The sequence below is a fragment of the Protopterus annectens genome, chromosome 8.part0, assembly GCF_019279795.1.
Source record: "Protopterus annectens isolate FY-2018-M chromosome 8.part0, PAN1.0, whole genome shotgun sequence".
NCBI lineage: Eukaryota > Metazoa > Chordata > Ceratodontiformes > Protopteridae > Protopterus > Protopterus annectens.
Window position 1 is genome coordinate 422,238,230 of NC_056741.1, and position 21,036 is coordinate 422,259,265.

The window sequence follows — 21,036 nt, forward strand, 5'->3', positions numbered from 1 at the left end:
GGTAAATTTTCTGTTTCACATCCACTCGTCAGGGATTCTCTTGAAGAGTGTTGGTGAGGGGCTCTGCCTAATGTAGATTGGAATCCTGTTCCAAAGCATGAGGAGTCTCTGGGACAGGAATCTATCCCTCCAGCACATCCTATTTATCGTTGTGGTGAGGTTTAGATCCCTAGAGCATGTGGCTTTTGGGGATTTGTTTTTTTTTTTAGGTGGAGCATGTCCATCAATTCTGGGTTGGACATGGCCCTGTGTGTCAGTCAGAGATCACCTCGGAGTAAGCGGTATGCAATCGAGTACAGCTGGAGTTTCTTCAGTCGGGCTGCATAGGGCATCTGTTTGAGGCCAGTAATCCTCTTGGTGAGGTCTTTCCAGGTACATCCCAAATGGGGCATTGTACTCTATAATGGGTCTGATGAGTGATGAGTAGAGGGGCACAGTAACCTCTTTTGTTCTAGACGTGAACCCTTTTGTGATTAGGTGGGCCACATAAAAGGATTTTCTAACCACCTTTGCAATTTGATTATCAAAGTAGAGATTACTATCTACTTGGGTCCCCTGATCCCTTATTACATTTTCTCTATTTAGGGGACTACCACGTATGTGGTAGTTCACGGGTACTTAGTTTTTTCCAAAGGGGATGACTATGCACTTTTTGGCATTTAGCTTGAGGCCATGATTTTGACATCAGATATCCATCTCAGTGAGACCCTTCTGGAGGATGTCTGTATCAGCTGGAGAGTCAATTATGGCCCCCAGTTTGCAGTCATCTGTGAACTTGGCCAGCCATAGTCCTCCTGTGCTTGCCTGTACCTCTGAGAAGTATATACCAAACAGGAGGGGTCCCAGGACAGCCCTGGGGGATGCCACTTATAACCGGTTTTGAGTCGGACCTAGAGCCTGCAACTCTCACCGTGTATGTTCTATCTGTGAGCCAATTGGCAACCCATCTCGTGATGTAGGGGTTTATGTTCAGGCTGGTGAGCTTGTCTATAATACCAGAATGGGGAATGGTGTCAAAAGCCTTTGCGAGGCCTAGGTAGGCTGTGTGGACCTCCTTTCCCTCTTCTAAAGCCTTGGCAACTGTCTCAAAGAAGTCCACCAGGTTTAGGAGGCATGATCTGCCAAAGCCAAACTGGATAGGGTCCAATGTTTGGAGGTTCCCAATGTCTCTGTTAATGAGTTCCATGATGATGCGCTCAATAGCCTTGCAGACCAGGCTAGTCAGGCTTATAGGGCGATAGAGCCTGGTGTCCGTTGTGGCTCCACCTTTGTGGTGCGGGATAACTGTTGCTGTGCTCCACTCTATGGGTATGTAGCCTGTAGAGAGGCTGAGTTTGAACAGTGTGTTTAGGTGAAGGGTTAGTTATTTTGGAGCTTGTGTAAGACACAGCCTGGGACACTGTCCATTGAAGCTGTGTTTTTGGCTTTGGATAGGGCTGTTTTAACCTGTGTGTCAGTGATTGCTGGGGCTCTACATTTTGCTGGTATGGTTATGGGCCCTTTAGGGGGTGAAGTTTGCAGTAAACCTGTCTGCCAGAATGTTGGCAGTATCAGTCGGTTCAGTGTATTTTGTGCCATTCTGCACTAACTCAGCAGATCTGAGAGTTTCCACTTGGGTTCTTGACATAGATGAAGAACGCTTTGTAGTTATCTTTGGAGTCCTTGGCAATTTTTCTTTCAAAGCTAGCCTTGGATGATTTTATGAGGGATCGTAGTTTCTTGCTGATACTGAGCAGGGTTGTCTTTCCTTATTGGGATTTTACTCTCTTCTCTACTAGTTTCCTCCTCCTATTGTATAGCTTGTTTGACTGTGCTCTTTTTTACTTATAGTCTTGGAAGCTTCTATTAAATTGCAGTCCCAGTATTACTATTGACTGTCTCTGTTGCAGTGTAGCTGCCCCTTTCCACAGTTTATTTGGTGTGTAGGGGTACACAGTGTCAGTCTAACCATTCTACTACTGCAGAGGGTGAACGGAAGGATTTTCCTTGGGAGGGCTGATATTCATATTGTCTTTGTAAAACTGGGAATCTGAAGACTTGGAGAGTCTACCCCAGATATTTTTGTTTGGGAAGTTTCTCTGGCTGTCATAGACTTTTGATGAACAAGCCTACCAATGAACCACATTTGTCCACATAGGGCACCAGTCATTAAGGTCTCATCCTGTTTCATTGTTAATTCCCATTATGTCGACTTCATATCATTATGTTTCTGCAGTGGTTTTGGTATTGCTCAAGTACCTTAAACCCATTACAAAAAAGCTGAATGTGTGTACATTGTTCTGGAGGATGTGCATAATTTCTCAAAAAAAAAAAAAAAAAAAAACCCAAAGTGACAACTGATAATGTCATAGTCCTTCCAAATTTAGAGATTCCAAAACACACCACATTCCCTGAACCCTAATGCTGATACAGAAAGTCCAGTACAGTAAAGAGTTGATTATCTGAACAAGCCTTCCAAAGTTTTTGGGTATGAAAAATTATAAAGTCTAATATGTAAACATTATATGTATTCACTTGAACATGTTTTTTGAGTTTGTAGCCAGCTCATGCGTGAAAAATATAGGTTCATAGGTTCGTACTAGGCTATCTGCCCTAGGGCATTTATAAGCCTAGCCAGAGTGTGTGTGGCTTTCACCACCCCTTAGGATGAGAATACTACGCCCATTTAGGGTTTAGTTTACTGTGCCTCTGTCTAGTAGTGACACAGAGATGACCCCTGGGGTAAACCTACAATCTCCCATCCACTCGTCAAGACTTCTCTTGAATAGAGTTAGTGAGGGGCTCTGCCTAACATGGATTGGGATTCTGTTCCAGAGTGTAGGGAGCCTCTGGGTTATGAATCTGTCCCTCCAGCACGTCCTATTTATTTCTGTGTTGAGGTTTAAGTCTCTTGCTATCGTGGCTCTGATGGATTTGGATTTTTTGAGGTGGAGCATGTCCATTAATTCCGGATTGGACATGGCCTTGTACGTTAGGCACAGGTCACCTCTGAGTAGGCTGTATGCGACTGAATAGAGCTGGAGTTTTTTCAGTCGGGCAGCATATGACATATGTTTAAGACCCTTTATCCTCTTGGTGAGGAACTTTTGGGGTCTTTCCAACTGCTGCAGGTGTCGGGTAAGATACATCCCAAATGGGGCATTGTACTCAATCATTGGCCTAATAAGAGATTAGTACAGGGGCACAATGACCTCTCTTGATCTAGATGTGAAACCCTTCATGATAAGGTGGGCAATATAGAAGGTCTTCCTAACCACTTTGGCAATGTGAGTGTCAAATGAGAGGTTACTGTCAACCTGGGTCCCTAGGTCCCTGATTACCTCTTCCGTACTTAATGGATTACCACCTATGTGGTAATTTGTGGGTACCTTGTTTTTCCCAAAGGGTATGACTATACATTTTTTGGCGTTAAGGCCATGGCTCTGGCACCAATTATCCGTTTCTATGAGTCCTCTCTGAAGGATGTTTGTGTCCGCTGGAGTATCAATTATGGCGCCCAGTTTGCAGTAATCTGCGAACTTTGTCAGCCACAATCCTCCTATGTTTGCCTGTACTTCGGAAAAATAAATGCCGAATAAGAGGGGTCCCAGGACTGAGCCCTGTGGGACACCGCTTGTGACTGGCTTAGAGTCTGACATAGCTCCAGCAACTCTGACCCTGTGGGTTCTGTCCTTGAGCCGGTTAGCAACCCATCTCGTGACATATGGGTTTACATTTAAGCTGGTGAGTTTGTCTATGATGCCCGAGTATGGTATTGTGTCAAAGGCTTTTGCAAGGTCAAGGTAAGGCTGTGTGAACTGCCTTACCCTCATCAATGGCCTTAGTGACGGTTTCAAAAAAGTCGACCAAGTTCAAAAGGCAGAATCTGCCCTTGACAAAGCCAAAGTGGGTAGGATCCAATGTCCCCAATGTCTTTGTTTATGAGTTCCATAATGATCCTCTCCATAGCTTTGCAGACCAGGCTTGTCAAGCTTATGGGGCAATAATTTCCAGGGTCCGTAGAAGCACCGCCTTTGTGAAGTGGGACCACTGTTGCCGTACGCCACTCTTTGGGTACATATCCTGTAGTAAGGCTAAGATTAAACAGCAGCCTTATGCTTGCATTTAGTTCCTCTTGGAGTTCATGTAGCACACAGCCCGGGACACCGTCCGGTCCCATTGATGCTGTGTTTTTAGCTTTAGAGAGGGCGGCTCTCACCTGGGCATCTGAGATGTTAGGGAGGCTACACTCTGCTGGGATAGTTATTTCTCCTTTTGGAATTTGCACTGAACCTGTCTGCCAGAATGTTGGCAATGTCAGTGGGTTCAGTGTATTTATTGTCATTTTGGACTAACTCTGAGCATATCTGGGAGTTTCCACCCAGGTTTCTAACATAGCTAATGAAGGCCTTGTGATTGTCTTTTGTGTCTTTTGCGATTTTTCTCTCAAAGTTGGCCTTGGATGATTTTATGAGTGATCGTAGTTTTTTGCTAGTACTGATCAGAGATGCCTTCCCATTTAGGGATTTTGCTCTGTCATGTAGTAGCTTCCTCCTTCTGTTGTAAAGTTTGTTTATGGCTGGGGTCCACCAGACCGAGCGCCTGCCTTTGGGGGAATGGGTCTCAGTTTTATTTGGTATTGCATGATCCATGCATTCTTGAAGGTGCCCGTAGAAGGCATTTGCAAAGGATTCAGCAGTGTGGGTTGTGGATGTTCTTCGTCTTCCATTGCTGCAGTCCTTACTATTGGGTATAGTCCGCATCCAGTCGGCCCGAATACCAGAGTATAAGGCTGACGTCGGTCAGGGCGCATTAGACTGACGTCAGAACGTCAGGGTACTAATGCGCATGACCGGCGTCATATCCTCAGTCTTTTTTGCCGCGTGATCCGATGCAGAAGCAGTTTTGCGAGTGCAGGTTGGCGTTCTGAAATATTTCCGAAACCGGAGTTTCAGACCGAATCAGAGTTGGCTAAGTACCCCGTTGGGGAACATTTTGGTTTTTTCTTGCCTCAGTATTTAACCGGATGTCAGAAAAAGTGAATAACTGTATTTCTTGTGGGAAACAAATACCTCATAGGGATTACCATACATTATGTATACCTTGTTTAGGGCCTGAGCACGGCGTTGTTGGTTGCCGCTCTTGTGCTAAGTTTAACAAACGCACTATTAAGAGGAGGTTAGACTGTGCCAGATTAGTGTTTGGGAAGCGTTGCAATTATAAAATGCCGTCGGATGCTCCGGCCGCTTCATCCAAGAAGCGCAAGGACAAAACAGCGAAGCCTAGGGTTGATGAACCGGCAGTCCCGGACGTCGGTTCTTTAGATGGCTCAGTGGAGCCAGAGGTTTTGCCAGGAGTTTCTATAGAGTCTCAGGCAGAAACTTTACTGTTACAGGATGTACCCTCTCAGGAGGCAGGCCAGGCTGAGGGGCTTCTCAGGTAACTATTCTTCCCTCTCTTCCCAAAGTAGTTAGAGCCTCTCCTTCTGTTGCCAAAACTTCTTTTAGAGGTAGGCCAACTTCAGCTTCAGTAGGGGCTTCTCCTAGCCTTTCGGGTTCTGTACCTAAGAAACATATGCTTAAAATGGCAGAAGATTTGATTACTATGATTAGAGGTTCTATGGGCCCTCCTGATAAGAGGCCTAGAGTGGAACCAGAGTTTGACAGTTTTGAACAGGGTTCAGGGGCTTCTGAATCTTCTGCGGAAGATTTGCAGGAGTATCCTCATTATTCTGATTCTGATGTGGATGATGCCACTCCTTCGGCTTCTCCTCCTGAGGATTTTTCATTTTCAGAGACTCTGCATTCCATGAGGGAGCACTTTAAATGGGAAGGCCAGGATTACTCTGATTCCAGGAAGAGGCTTAGGGAATTCTTGTTTTTACCCCAGCATAGGCCCTTAGCTATACCTCCTGTGTTGACTGTGGTGGAAGATGTTTTTGCAGAGGCTTCCCTGAACCCTGATTCTTTGCCTCCTGCTCCTGTTAAACCTGATAGGTACTATAGGGTGCCCGAAGCTCATAAGTATTTGTTTAAGAGTCCTAGGGCGGACCCAGAAACTGTTTCTCAGGGGCCTAAAGGTGTAAAGGCCTCTGTGGTTACAAATCCTGTTCCCACTGACAAAGAGGCAAGGGCGTTAGATAGGTGGGGTAAGAAAGTGTATACTTCTTCCACTCTAGCCATGAGAGCGTTGAATTGTCAGTTTCACATGCTGAAATATCAAAATTATCTCCTTTCACAATTAAAATCTAAGGTGGATGCTTTGGCGGAAGGTATTGATTGTAAAGACTTGCTGGATTTAGTTTATGTGTCTGAACAAGTGGGCAAGCATTCTTTGCAATGTGGTTTTGATGCTGTGCAGGCCTCCTCGAGGGTGGCTGCCACTAGTTCTGTTCTTCAGGCATGCCTGGTTGAGGGATCAAAATTTGGCTGAGCATGTTAAGACAAGGATTTTGGATGCTCCTTTGCAGTCTGATGTGTTGTTTGGCTCACCTGTGGAAGCAGTTTTAAAGAAAATGGAGGACAAAGCTAAGTCTATGCAAACTGTTAAAGATTTTTGCAGGTACAGCCACAGTTTAGTAGAAATTGGCCAGCTAAGGGGTGGACATATCCTGCTTATGATTCCCAGTCTAGGGGTAGGTCTAGACGTGGTAGGGGCAGGGCTCAAGGTTCTTTTAGGCCTAGAACAGGGAGTTCACCTGCTCAGACTTCTGGTGAGGGCAGGGGTCAGTCCTTTCATAAACAGACCCAATGACCTGCCTTTTCAACTGCCAGTAGATTCTCGTCTGGCAGCTCCTTTGGAAGGACAACTGTCTCTTTTCAAAGGAAATTGGAATTTAATTACTCAAGACAGATGGGTGTTGGACATCATTCTACCAGTCCCTGTGTCAGAAAGGGGCCTAGGATTTTATTCTCGCATGTTCCTAGTACCAGAAAAGGGGAACACGTGGAGACTGCTTTTGGATTTATCTCTCCTCAACACTTATCTGGACATTCCCAAATTCAAGATGTTGACGTTACAACAGCTTTTACCCTGCTGGGCAAAGATCACTGGATGGTAACTTTAGATCTCAAGGAAGCTTACCTTCATGTGCATATCAGGCTAAGTTACAGGAAGTATCTGCGGTTTCAAGCTGGAGATTCTCATTATCAGTTCTCTGCATTGCCCTTTGGCTTATCTACTGCCCAGAGTATTCACAAAGGTTCTGGCTCCAGTGATAGCTTACTTCAGGCTACAAGGACTTCAAATCTATCCTTATTTAGGCGACTGCCTGATTCTGGCTCAAGAAAAGGAAGACCTTCTACAGCATCTGGAATATCTTATAGCAGTGCTAAGATGCCTAGGGTATTCTGTGAGCGAAATAAAGTCCAGTCTAGTACCCTCTCAAGACATGTGCTTTCTGGGTGTGAGACTGAATACAGCAGCCCAGATGGCCTTTTAACCCCGGACAAACAAAAGAGTCTGTCACTTTACTTCCATCAACTATCTCATCAGTCCGTGCTGACTGCAGAGACAGTCCTTCAAGCATTAGGGTTCATGGCATCTTGTATTCTGGTGCTTCCCAATGCCAAACTGCATATGAGGAAGTTACAATGGTATCTCAAAATGTATGGACACAGCACTGCCAGGATTTAGACACTGTCATTCAAATAATACCTTGCCTTCAAAGAGTATTTTTGTGGTGGGCTCAGGAATGTCACCTAAACAAGGGACTCTCTGTGACCCGGCCAGAGGCGAGTCAGATTTTGCCGACAGATGCCTCAGACATTGCTTGGGGAGCTCATCTAAATGTAAAGTGGATACAAGACAAGTGGCCTGCCAGACTACAGCATCTACATATCAACATAAAGGAGATGTTAGCAGTCCAGTTCGCATTGCTGGCTTTCAAGGGGTTACTTCTTCCAGGGCAGGTGTTGATTCTAACAGACAACACAACTGTCATGTGGTACTTCAACAAACAAGGGGGAACACATTCTTATCCTCTATGCAGGCATGCAATGATTTTATGGGAGACTGCGCTTGCACCTAACTCTTCAGGCAAGGTTTCTGCCAGGAGCACAGAACTCCTTAGCAGATGTGTTAAGCAGACAAATCATGGATCCCCACAAGTGGAAACTGGATCTTCATGTATTTCAGAAATTGACAGTGTCATGGGGAACTCCAGACATAGATCTGTTCGCTTCTCCACTAAACCACCAGCTGCCACAGTTTTGCACAAAGGGGTTTCATCACACAGCTTGGAAAGTGGATGCTCTGTCTTTCAGTTGGACAAACCTTCATCTGTATGCCTTTCCACCTCTGCCTCTTCTTCCAAAGGTACTGTTAAAGGTCAGACAGGACAGGCCAAGGATGATTTTGATAGCTCCAGATTGGCCTCGGCAACACTGGTACCCTCTACTACGGAGTCTGGTAAAGAAGCCTCCATGGCCTTAACCTTTGATTCCACATCTGTTATCCCAGCAGGACGGTCATCTGCTCAATGTCAAGCTTCACTCTCTTCATCTGACAGCCTGGCATATTCTGTGTTGAAACACAGCAGGTCTCAACTTCCTCAACAAGTTTTAAATGTGATTATGGAAGCTAGGAGACCTAGTACAAGGAAAGTGTACGCAGCAAAATGGAAGAGATTTTTATTTTGGAGTAAAGCAAAGAATTTGGAGATTTCTGAGCCTAATTTGAGTATGGCTCTTCAATATCTTACTGAGTTACTGGACAAGGGTCTGTCCTTCTCTTCCATCAAGATTCATGCTGCAGCAATCTCAGCTCACTATGATTGTGACCCACCATTGTTTTCGCATCCTTTGTTCAAGCAGTTTCTTAGAGGGGCTAAGAATATAAGACCCCGAGCTCCTACTCCTGCTTGGGATCTCAATTTTGTGTTGGAAAAACTTACTCTACAACCTTTTGAGCCTGCGGCTACTGCTGAATTGAAATATTTGTCATGGAAGACTGCTTTTTTGTTGGCTATTACTTCTGCAAGAAGGGTGTCTGAGTTACAGGCCCCTATGGCAGTCGAGCCCTTTTGATTTTCCATAAGGATAGGGTATCATTACGTACTAATCCTTCCTTTATGCCTAAGGTGGTTTCTAGTGTGGCTTTAAACCAAACTATTCATTTGCCTACCTTTTATGCAGACCCCCAAAATAAAGGGGAAAAGATTTTGCATACTTTAGATGTACACAGGCAATTGCGTTATTACTTAAGCAGGACTAAGGATTTTAGGCAGTCTCAGCAGTTGTTTGTTTCTTTTGCTTTGAGTTCAGGGCAAGCCTGTGTCAAAACAAACTATTTCTAGGTGGATTGGCTTTTGCATTGCATTTTGTTATTCCCATCATGGCAAGGAGGTTCCAGCTGGGATTAGGCCTCATTCCACTAGGGCTACTGCCACTTCAACAGCATTTCTACGGGGGTGGCAACTAAGGATATTTTGGAAGCAGCTACTTGGAGTTCAGTGCATACTTTCTCTAAGCATTATCACCTTCCTATCTACTCTAAGTCTAGGGCTGGTTTTGCCACAGCTGTTTTGCAAGGCATGTTGTCAGCTCCTGCTTCTTTATGATTTGCCAGCCTCCCTTACCTCTGCTTTGGGATTCTACCCAATAGTAAGGACTGCAGCAATGGAAGGCGAAGAACATAGTACAGTTTTGTACCTACCATAAATGTAGATGTTCGAGGATTCCATTGCTGCAGTCCATTACCCTCCCTCCTTCCCTCTGTATTTAGGGGTGTTTGTGTAGGTGATTTACCTGCTTATATTTTTGTATATATTGTTCATGTTTAGGTGCAGGTATTTTGGGCCTTGTCTTTTTAGAGTCTTCTGACATCTGGGGCAAGAAAAGACTGAGGATATGACGCCGGTCATGCGCATTAGTACCCTGACGTTCTGACGTCAGTCTAATGCGCCCTGACCGACGTCAGCCTTATACTCTGGTATTCGGGCCGACTGGATGCGGACTATACCCAATAGTAAGGACTGCAGCAATGGAATCCTCGAACATCTACATTTATGGTAGGTACAAAACTGTACTTTTCCACTGGCCCAGGGACCTTGAAGGATACCACTTCAGTCTTAAGAAGTGTGAAGTTGGCTTTTGAGAAGTTCTTCACTGTGGTCTTTATTGTCCACTGGAATCGCTGAATGGTTGACAAATGTATTCCAGTGTGCAGAAAAAAAAAACAAGATTTTAGAAGTTTTTTTTATCTGGTTCAATTATATGTTTGATTATCGGAACAGTTTGATTATCTGAACTACCCTAGGTCCCAGTTAGTTTGGATAATAGACTCTCTACTGTATGTGACAGACTGGATGCGGTTGTCTTCCCAGAGGTTGCACTTTTGATTAGAACCCATATTTTTGCTGGTCAGATGGGCATGTTACAGGGCTCTCTTGAAAAATCCACCGTCAACTTTTATTACTATCCATTGCATTCTACGGTAGACAGTTTGTGGAATGCCAAAAATGCAGCAAAGTATGCCTTTATGATTTCCTGCAGTGTAGGTAATGCAGCTTGCAGGTTGACTTTGACAGGCTTGTGGGCTTAGACATATTTGCCTCTCATAGCTTATGATCAGGTTATAACAAACAGCCTTGGTTCCTAAAATAGCTTTTTTACTGTTGAACAGGTTGCCCTGTTTCCATATTACAGCAGGAATGCAAGATTAAACAGGTTTCTCAGTACTTGTTGCTTCTGAGTATTCTGCTGTGAACAGACTAAATCCTGAAAAAATAAATTTTAGACTTCAAAGGCCAGGGAGGAAGGAGGGGAGCAGGTGAAACGAATTGTCAGTCACACCCACAAGGTGTTGAGATAGGCTGCCTCATCAGTGCTATGCGTACAGAATTTGGAGCTAGCAGCCTTACAATATGCCTTTGGCACTGTAGGGTGCTTTTGTGACCCACCATGTGTAAACAATGCGAAACCTAGTCATGCTTCTAGATGTGAAACATTTTTAGTGAGATTACATAACATAGATGTCTTATAATCCTATTTAGTGTAGAAGATGTACAAAATTCTGGCCTTTCCTCTCAGTTGAAATGACAGTTTCCTTCAAGGATTTACAGTCGTTCATCAGAGTCAGCTGCTGTTTGTGTGGCATGAGAAGAGCTTAAAAATAGGGTAAAAAGCCAATGTGAGTGTGGCAAGGATACTGACTTGGCTGAGCAGTGCACTTAGGAGTGGAATAGGACAAACAGTGGCCCAGAAAATGGGCCAAATACTTCAGAACATTTCGCAAATTTATCTGGTCGGGTAAAAGAGCCTCCTTTTTCTTGCCACTATTGCAAAAAATATCTTGCATTTAAATGGGTAAAACTTCCTAGAGTCTGGCTTCCTAGCCTCTTGTAGAAGATGGTCTCCACTGAAGGGGAAGCAAGTCTTTTGTGATCCAGCCGTCATGGTGCAAATCTGGACTGTGATGGGCAGGATGTGCAGGATCTTGTCCCATTGTTATAGCATCAAATCCTTCATGAGAAGCAGCGACATGCAGCTGTCTCTGTGCTCCACTATAAGAGAGCACCATGGTTCCTTGACCACTTATGCTGTTGGAATCAGCTCTAGCTGTATGCAGAACAAGTGAGATTACAATTGTGTAGTTGAAATATAGAATGGGTGTGTGAGATTTACAGAAACTATACTGCCCCATGTGCAGCCTATAATGGAGGAAAGCATTCTCATCCTAAAAGAAGTGAGAACAGCACTAAGTAAAATAAAGTTAGGGAAAGCCGCAAGCTCAGATGGTCATGGGAGATATTGGGTGTGTTAGGGGGGAGAGAGAGGCATAACCCAGATGAATGGAGGATAAGCATTTTAGTGCCAATGTTTAAAAACAAGGGGAATAGTCACAATTGTGGACAGTACAGAGATATCAGACTCCCATAACAGTGCCTGAAAGCTCTGGAGATGGTGATTGATAAATGAATATGCAGAGCAAAAGTAAGAAGATGAGCAGTTTGGATTCAGATCGGGATGAAGTTTCACTGACCCAAGTTTGAATTGAGAGAGATGGTGGAGTTAGAGGTATGGAAAAGTTCAACTGGGCATTCCTTGATTTGGAGAAAGCATGACAAGGTCCCAAGAAAGCTGATTTGGCAGTCTGGTGATTGTTTTGAGGTTTCAGAAACAGTGGTGGTTAGTACAGCCTGTGCACAAAGACCAGTGGTGCAAGTACAAACAGTATTTGGACTGTCGGAGGGGTTCCAGGCAAGAGTGAGTGTAAGCCCACTCCTGTTCATGCTGGTGATGAGTGCATTAGCAAACAGGTTGGTGGAGACGGATCAAGAGAGCTGCTGTGTGCAAGTGATGTGGCACTGCATGCAGAGACTGAACAGGAACTTCAGCAAATGATAGACTGGAATGCAAAACTGAAGGTACACAGTATGAAACCACGTACAGACAAGATAAGGGTCATGACAGCAAATGGAAGAAATAAGAAATGAAAATTAAAATAGAAGGAAAATTATGGAACAAGTTTACAGTACAAGTTTCTGGCAGGTTTGGGTGAGTAGAAGAGAAGTTGGAATGAGGAAGACTAAACTACAGTCAGAGGTGCTGTAGCTAGTTGACACAGTTTCTGGGGCAATGTGTGACAGAATGAAAATGCACTGAATCTATAAGGAAGAAAACGTGCAGTTAAATCTATGAGTAAGCAAAGCACCACAGTCGGGTTAATCAGTGCAGTTTATTAGCCCAGATTCGACAGACAAAGCTTGCAGCTGTGTCTCTCAGCATTTATACAATTTCAGAGGGTATAGTCCTGCCTGTAGTACAAAAATACACTTTAGATCTTATCCTGTAAAGGGTCTAGTTTACTAGAATTTATTACTGTGTCATCTGTTGTGGTTACAGAGCTAGCTTCAAAAATGCTGCCTGAAGCATTTTATTTTTAAAACCAGCTATTTCTGCTATTCATTTTCAGTATGACTTTAATTACTCGTTTCATTTATGTTATTTGGTGAAAAAGATTAGAATACTGATACATTTGATATCTGGCTATGTAATATAGCAATTATGAATTATTGAGAATCCATGTGCAACATACAAAAGTAACAGTAATAGCTGATGTAGAGCTTAATATAATCAGTTCGGTAAATCCGCAGAAAACTATCCTGTATCTTGCGCAGGACACAGAGGTAAGACTTTCTTTACATTTAGACAGCATATAAGCATATAAAGGTAAAAGCAAAGTAAGTGTTTCTGTCTTTATACATATAGTTATTGTCATCTTTATATATATATATATATATATATATATATATATATATATATATATATATATATATATTTACTTCACATTTTTTTTCACATTTGAGTGTTTCTGTTAGGAAATTATTATAAAATGTATGTTGATCTGTAATTTTCCAACAGAATGTTCACTATGCTGCAGCTGAATATAGTGTGCCAGTGTATGAGTCAATGGGTAACTTTTCCATTCTACTGACCTTTAGGTGACAGATGCTAAGTTCATCCTAGTAACAGACTGATGGTGTACTTTCTGAGAGCTGCTGCTATGTCTCATCACTGGTTTACATTTACCTTTTTCCACTCAAAGTAAATGTTCATTTATATTGGTAGTTGTGCTTTGGATAGAGAAAGTATTACACATTTATAGTCTATTTAGACTGAGGTCCTTTTACCCAGGCAATGTATTCTTATTGCAGCTTTTATTTCTATACATTTTCAGCTACAAGTAACATTTGTATAAAATGTTCCTACATTTATTTATTCAAGGAAGATTTTATAAGTTGGTATCAGTTTTTGTGACTCTCTTACTGAAACAAAGAAGAATGCCAAAAATCTGAATGGTAAGGTATACAAAATAGTGGTAAGACCATGCATCTGTTTGGAATAGAAACCAGGGCAGTGTAGGCAGAGCAACTGAAGTAGCTTGAGGTTATGGAGATGAAATGCTTGAGGCAGGGAGCCCATTATGGGACAGATAAAGAAATGAGGACATCCGAGCAAAACCCAGAGTAACTTCTATTGCAGACAAAGTCCAGGAGAACAGATTACAGTGGCTGGGTGACTTGCAGGAAAGCAGAAGATTTTGCAACTAAGATTTGGGAGAAACGGGAAGAAAACAAAAGGAAACAAGGATGTTTGCCCAAGAGATGGATGGATTGAATGAGAGAAGACCTAAAACATTAGGCACGACTGCTGAAGATGGATAGTGGATTTGAATTTGAGACATGGCAACAAAAAAGCTTGAGCCCATGTAGAAAAGTGGGGAGGGTGATGGTATTGAAGGGTGTTTGAGAGTGCAAGTCAAATAATATGAGAAAATTAGAAATAATGTGAGAATACATTGTAGCAGTAGTGGAGACGAGAAAGAGAAATATGAGGTGCACAGAACCTATATTGCAATTGAAATTCAAGCCCCTTACATTTGCTTATCACTGTAAGCATGAGAGGAATAATTTGCCTGTGTTCTGTCTGAACCTGTTTTCAAAAACAAGCTGGATGTTGGTAGTACTGAAGTGAGAAGAGTTGATATGGTGAAGTCTGATAATGTATTTGAGGGTGAGAGGAGTCCAAGTTCAGATTTTTCAAGAAGTGCTGAGGATTAATAAATTGATGAATTTAAATTAGACATCATTGCAGAATGTAGAATTTTGTCAGAAGATAAATCTGCAGCATTGGGATTAAGAGGCACAGAAAATCAAGCTGTGTGCATGTTCTTCATAGATCATATCTAGGGTGGTAAATGGTCATTTGGCCAGACTAAAATAAGAAATTAAACATGTTTCAGATTGCAACACTTAAAGAATCTGGTATACCTAATATTACTGGCTGCTTACCTTTGAGAAGATAGGAATGTTGTAATGTATTCACAGTGTGAAAGCAGAAAGTATTGTATGTAGAAGCAGTCAGACACATTCTTGAATACCTTACAGAGCCATAGCAATAATACCCTTTACAGCTGTGATGTATTTACAAACATACGAGAATGTCATGTAAGTAAATCTTTAATTCTCCAGTAGTATGGATTTTGTGGATAGTATCAGTAGCTCTCATCGTTAGATCTAGCAGGATTTCAAGAGAGTGGAAATGGGAGTATCCTTAAGGAGTATGAGGGAAAAGAAGGGTGGAAGGATGTGATTACTGTTGTAAATCAAGAGAAGATTCATTTTTGTGTTGCTCCTTAAGATCTTAATAAAGTGGTTAAAGTGAATATTACTCTTTCTGTTTGAAAAAGGGTTTTTAGTTATGGCAAGTTTTTTTGAATGCTAGATGTAAAACAGGGTGGCTGGTTGATTAAATTTAAGTAAAGAAAACTCCAAATTGTATAAATTTAATACAACATTAAGAACATATAGGATCTTTACGCTTCCATTTTGTATTTCAACAGCATCAGAGGTATGCAGAACTGTTGCACAGATTGGTGAAGACTTGGAAGGATATTTTAAACATAACCAGTAGTCTATTAATGGTGGGAGGTTTGATTCAAGAGTAACCCAACAATAGACCAGTACATTAAGATAGCTTAATTTCAGTTTAAATAAGGGTACACCTGTAATAACAGTAACACGTCTATAATACATGGATCGTAGTCTACGATCAGAGGAGATTGAAGCCTGTTGGAGAAAAAAGTCAGAACAGTTATGTAACTGCCAAAGCCAGAGGCAAGCATTACAGAAATTTCTGGGAATTATACATTAGGTACAGGTTCTGCAAGATACTGTATTTGAAATAAAAGTGCCTTTGAGAAGCTGTTAGAGCAACAGGTAGTCTGGGAGGGGAGCTGTGAACAGGAAACAAATGTGGAAATGCTCAAGAAACTAATTGTAGAAGCACCAACATTAAAATATTATGATGTGAATAACAAAGTTGTGTTGCAGGCAGAAGCCAGGGGAATGGTATAGAAACTGTTGTAATACAAGGGATTGGACCATTTTCCTATGGATTAATGCACTCACAGTTGTGCAGAGGAATGTTGTCATATAGAAAAGGAACTTGTTAGCAGCTGCATGAATGTGAGAAATTTCTTGACCATGCCTATGGTAAAGGGGTACAGTTGGAAATGGATAAAAATATTTACATTGAAGCATGTTAACGCTTTTGTCAAAACCATTATCGTTGCGTTGATGCAGTGGTTAATGTTGTTGCCTCACAGCAAGAGGTTCTCTTATTTGATTTTTGGCTGAAGTGCCTTCTGTGCGGAGTCTGCATGTCCTCCCTGTGTTCGCGTATTTTCCTCTCACATTCCAAAGACATGCATCTGGAGCATTTCTCCCCGGACCTTCGCTGAAAATAGGCTCTGTCCTAGTCAGACTAGCTATTCTGTGTGATGTGCATAAGGCCAAAACACTGCTGTCTGTAAAGATGTAGTTACAGAAAAGCATACTTTTAGCAAGTGGATCATTATCCGCAAGGCATGGCCAGTTATGCACTCTGATATTGTTACTCTTCCTCTGTATAACAAAGAAGATGAATTTCAAGTCCCACAACACTGTGAACATGTTTTTAATAGCAACTGCTGACATAATCGAGACTGAGGTCTGCTTGTGTAAGGTTGTGGGCAATACCTGATAGTAAAAACTACATATTTTTGGTATCTGGAGCATATGCAGCTGAAGACAAAGCAGGTGAGAGGTTAAGCTTAAATATAGGTGGGCTTTTCCCTTCCTTTGATTTCAATGCAAGAAGATTAAAGTTTTAAGAAGTAAAGACTGGTTTCAAAACTAAATCATACAGAACCATATTGAAGGAAGAAAATTCAACCTTAATTCAACCTTACTTCAACCTTAATTAATAATTCAACCTTAGGATTGAATTAAATTGCAGGTTTGGGTGGACTTTTCCTTTTATTTACTGATGTAGGATCTGAAAGTGCCATACGAACTAGAGAAGGAGATGCACACAGCAGATATTTTTGAGCAGAGTATAGCAAATTTACCAGAAAGTAATCTTCTTACAAGTATGGAACCCAGTGTTGCAAGTATCCTGACAGTGAAAATAAACTTAGATGCTGACAGTAAAGCAGTAAATTGTTATGCTTGTAGCAGATTTAGAGTTTTTGGTGAAAGGGTAAGTCCCCCACCCCACAGTTACCAGTGTGATGGGTACAGTCTCCTGCACTTCCACGAACTATTTATTCTTCCTCCAAGTTTGCTGAACTTCAGATTATTGGGAATACTTAAGGTACTTCAATTTTAGATGTATATATATTCCCCCAGAGCTGCTCTTTTGGTATCATAAGCCCAGAGATCACAATTACAGTCCTTGGAATTACAACAGCGCCCCACCCCACACCAGAAAAACATGAAGCATAGTTGGAGTAAACTGCTAAGGAGTCCATAGGACACTGACACACTGCACATGCTGTGTTCAATAAATATAAATTTCTAAAGCTACGACACCCCACATCCCACGATACCTATGGATGTCCTTCAAGAATGCAACTGCAGTCCTAACATATGGGTTGTCCTGCCTCAGGCAGCCCTCGGTCGGCCGGATTCCAAAGTCTGGGTCCGGCGTCAGCTGATGTCGCCTCCTCCCCGACGTCAGAGCGGCTGGGGTACAAAAGCATCAGCCGACGCCATCTTCCCCAGTCTTTCTTGCCACGTGGTGCCCGAAGCAGAAGCAGTTCGCAAGTGCCGGTCGGTCAGCTCCTGTGTTTTATGTATCCAAAGTCATCAAAAAGCTAAGTACCCCGTTGGGGAACCTTTTCTTGCCTCAGCCGATGTCAGAAAAAACTGAAAAAGTTAATAACTGTTTGTCTTGTGGTAAACAAATACCTCATAAGGACTTCCATTCTTACTGCCTCCCCTGCCTTGGCCCAGACCACGACGCCTCTGCCTGTGCTGCCTGTGCCTGCTTCAGTAAGAGCACACTCAGGCGCCGGGCAGAGTTTGCTGAAGACTTTTTTGGTGATAACTACTCTTATACCATGCTGTCGGAACAACCGACACCACATATTTCCAAAAAACGGAAAGACCGGGACCGACATTCTCGGCCCGCGACTTCCACCGACACCACGCCAAAAACTACCGTGAGTGCATCGGTCTCTTCTGAGACGGTTGTTCCACCGCTCCGGACCGACGACACTGCTTTACCGATCACTCCGGCCCCGGAGCCTGCGCCGGTGCCGGTTGTTGATTTTCCTCCAGAAACTGAAGCCCAAGATTTGCCTGAGACCATACCGGTGGACAAGGTTACTCCAGCACGTGGGGCAGCTAGGCCCCCTATGTCTATGTCTATCAAGGCCTACACACCAGAGGCGGCTCGTGGCATCGGGCTGCCGGACTGCAGCCCCCTCAAATTAAAAAAGAAAACAAAAAAAAAAATTATTTTTTTAAATTTCGCGGACTTCGCGCATGCGCAGTAGTCCCAACTACCGTCGGTCTATGCGCATGCTCAAGGCAGTCCGGCAGGGCCCATAGAGGGACGCAAGGAGACGTCTGTGCACTTTTAAAGTGTACAGACACGCTGGGAGGATATATCGCATCCGGACTGCAACAGCAACAGCCAGAACAGTCTCGGGAGGGAGCTTGGGATCTCGTCGTCGAGAAGGAGCTTTACTGGGATCTCGCGGGTCTTTGTGAGTATTGCGCGGGCAGGATATGGTATGGAGAACAGACAGGTAAGTGTATGGTGCATTTTACTTTGTGTTGGTGCTGTTAACTGGAGTTGTGTATGTGTTAGCTGGTGCTTGTAACTGGAGTTGTGTATGTGTTAGCTGGTGCTTGTAACTGGAGTTGTGTATATGTTAGCTGGTGCTTGTAACTGGAGTTGTGTATGTGCTAGCTGGTGCTTGTAACCGGAGGGGTGTGTGTGTGTGTGTGTGTGTGTGTGTGTGTGTGTGTGTGTGTGTGTGAAAATGCCCCAGGTGCTCATGGTGGTGTGGTAGGGAATACCTCAGGCTTGAACCCTGTATGCAGGTGTTAAAGACTTGAGTTCCCTACCCACCACCATTTGTAAAAAAATTGCAGATTTTTGCCTCATATTTGATCTGATCTGTTCCTCATAATATCTGTGGTTTGTAAATGTTGCAATGCTTGATATTTGATGGTGTAGTAGTAGCATTGTTGCCTCACAGCTGCAGGTTCTCAGGTTTGATTCTTGGCTGGGGTTCCTTCTTTGTGGGGTCCGTATCTTCTCCCTGTGTTTGTGTGGGTTTGCTTTTGTGTCCTCCCATGTTACAAAGACATGTCTGCATTATTTCTTCCTGGGCCTCTGCTGAAAATTGTTTTTTGTTCCAAGTCAGACTGTCCTGATTAACAAATGTTAAATAAAATTGACAGGCATTTGAATTTCAGACTTCAGGTTTCTGAATGTTTAATTCCTTGCAGATTTGATGGTGCAGTGGTAGTATTGTTGCCTCACAGCTATAGGTTTTCTGGTTTGATTCTTGGTTGGGGTGGCTTCTGTGTGGAGTCTGCATCTCCTCCCTGTGTTTGTGTGGATTTGCTCTGGTGCCCTGCCATTTTACAAAGACGTGTCTGCAGTATTAATCCCTGCGTCTCTGCTGAAAATTGTTTTGTTCTGTCCGCAGTAAAATTGACCGGCATTTGAATTTCAGACTTCAGGTTTCTGAATGTTTAATTCCTTGCAGATTTGATGGTGCAGTGGTAGTATTGTTGCCTCACAGCTATAGGTTTTCTGGTTTGATTCTTGGTTGGGGTGGCTTCTGTGTGGAGTCTGCATCTCCTCCCTGTGTTTGTGTGGATTTGCTCTGGTGCCCTGCCATTTTACAAAGACGTGTCTGCAGTATTAATTCCTGCGTCTACTGAAAATTGTTTTTGTTCTGTCCGCAGTAAAATTGACCGGCATTTGAATTTCAGACTTCAGGTTTCTGAATGTTTAATTCCTTGCAGATTTGATGGTGCAGTGGTAATATTGTTGCCTCACAGCTATAGGTTTTCTGGTTTGATTCTTGGTTGGGGTGGCTTCTGTGTGGAGTCTGCATCTCCTCCCTGTGTTTGTGTGGATTTGCTCTGGTGCCCTGCCATTTTACAAAGACGTGTCTGCAGTATTAATCCCTGCCTCTGCTGAAAATTGTTTTGTTCTGTCCGCAGTAAAATTGACCGCCATTTGAATTTCAGACTTCAGGTTTCTGAATGTTTAATTCCTTGCAGATTTGATGGTGCAGTGGTAGTATTGTTGCCTCACAGCTATAGGTTTTCTGGTTTGATTCTTGGTTGGGGTGGCTTCTGTGTGAGTCTGCATCTCCTCCTGTGTGTGTGTGGATTTGCTCTGGTGCCCTGCCATTTTACAAAGACGTGTCTGCAGTATTAATTCCTCGTCTCTGCTGAAAATTGTTTTGTTCTGTCCGCAGTAAAATTGACCGGCATTTGAATTTCAGACTTCAGGTTTCTGAATGTTTAATTCCTTGCAGATTTGATGGTGCAGTGGTAGTATTGTTGCCTCACAGCTATAGGTTTTCTGGTTTGATTCTTGGTTGGGGTGGCTTCTGTGTGGAGTCTGCATCTCCTCCCTGTGTTTGTGTGGATTTGCTCTGGTGCCCTGCCATTTTACAAAGACGTGTCTGCAGTATTAATCCCTGCGTCTCTGCTGAAAATTGTTTTTGTTCTGTCCGCAGTAAAATTGACCGGCATTTGAATTTCAAACTTCATGTTCTTCAGAATACATAGTAGCACAACCTTTTTTCTAGCAATTTTCTAAGTTTATATGATGAATATTTTAAATTTGTCCCTATTTTTGGGACTGTATTCCCCCATTATTGGCTTTGTCCAGGTTTTTGTGCTAAGGTTGACAGCTATGGCAAGAACTGAATTCACTGAATATGGACTGTAGAATTGTGCATATTTACTGATAAAGGTGCACTGTAGAATTGTGCATATTTACTGATAATGGTGGACTGTAGAATTGTGCATATTTACTAATAATGGTGGACTGTGGAATTGTGCATATTTACTAATAATGGTGGACTGTAGAATTGTGTATATTTACTAATAATGGTGGACTGTGGAAGTCTGAGTAGACTTTTTATGATAAATGTTCTCAACTGGGCAGTTTTGCCATTATGGGTGCATATGTTTTGTTTCATTGCTTACTGGAAAAATGTTCAAAACAAATTTAAAACACCCTCTAACAAGTG

At 42.8% G+C, this 21,036-nt stretch overlaps 1 protein-coding gene across 1 annotated transcript in view; it reads left to right on the forward strand.

Moving 5' to 3' along the window:
• The window catches only part of MRPL9 (mitochondrial ribosomal protein L9), a 341,838-nt gene that overhangs the window by 242,815 nt on the left and 77,987 nt on the right, over positions 1 to 21,036 (forward strand). The gene's annotated exons all lie outside the window — the stretch shown is intronic.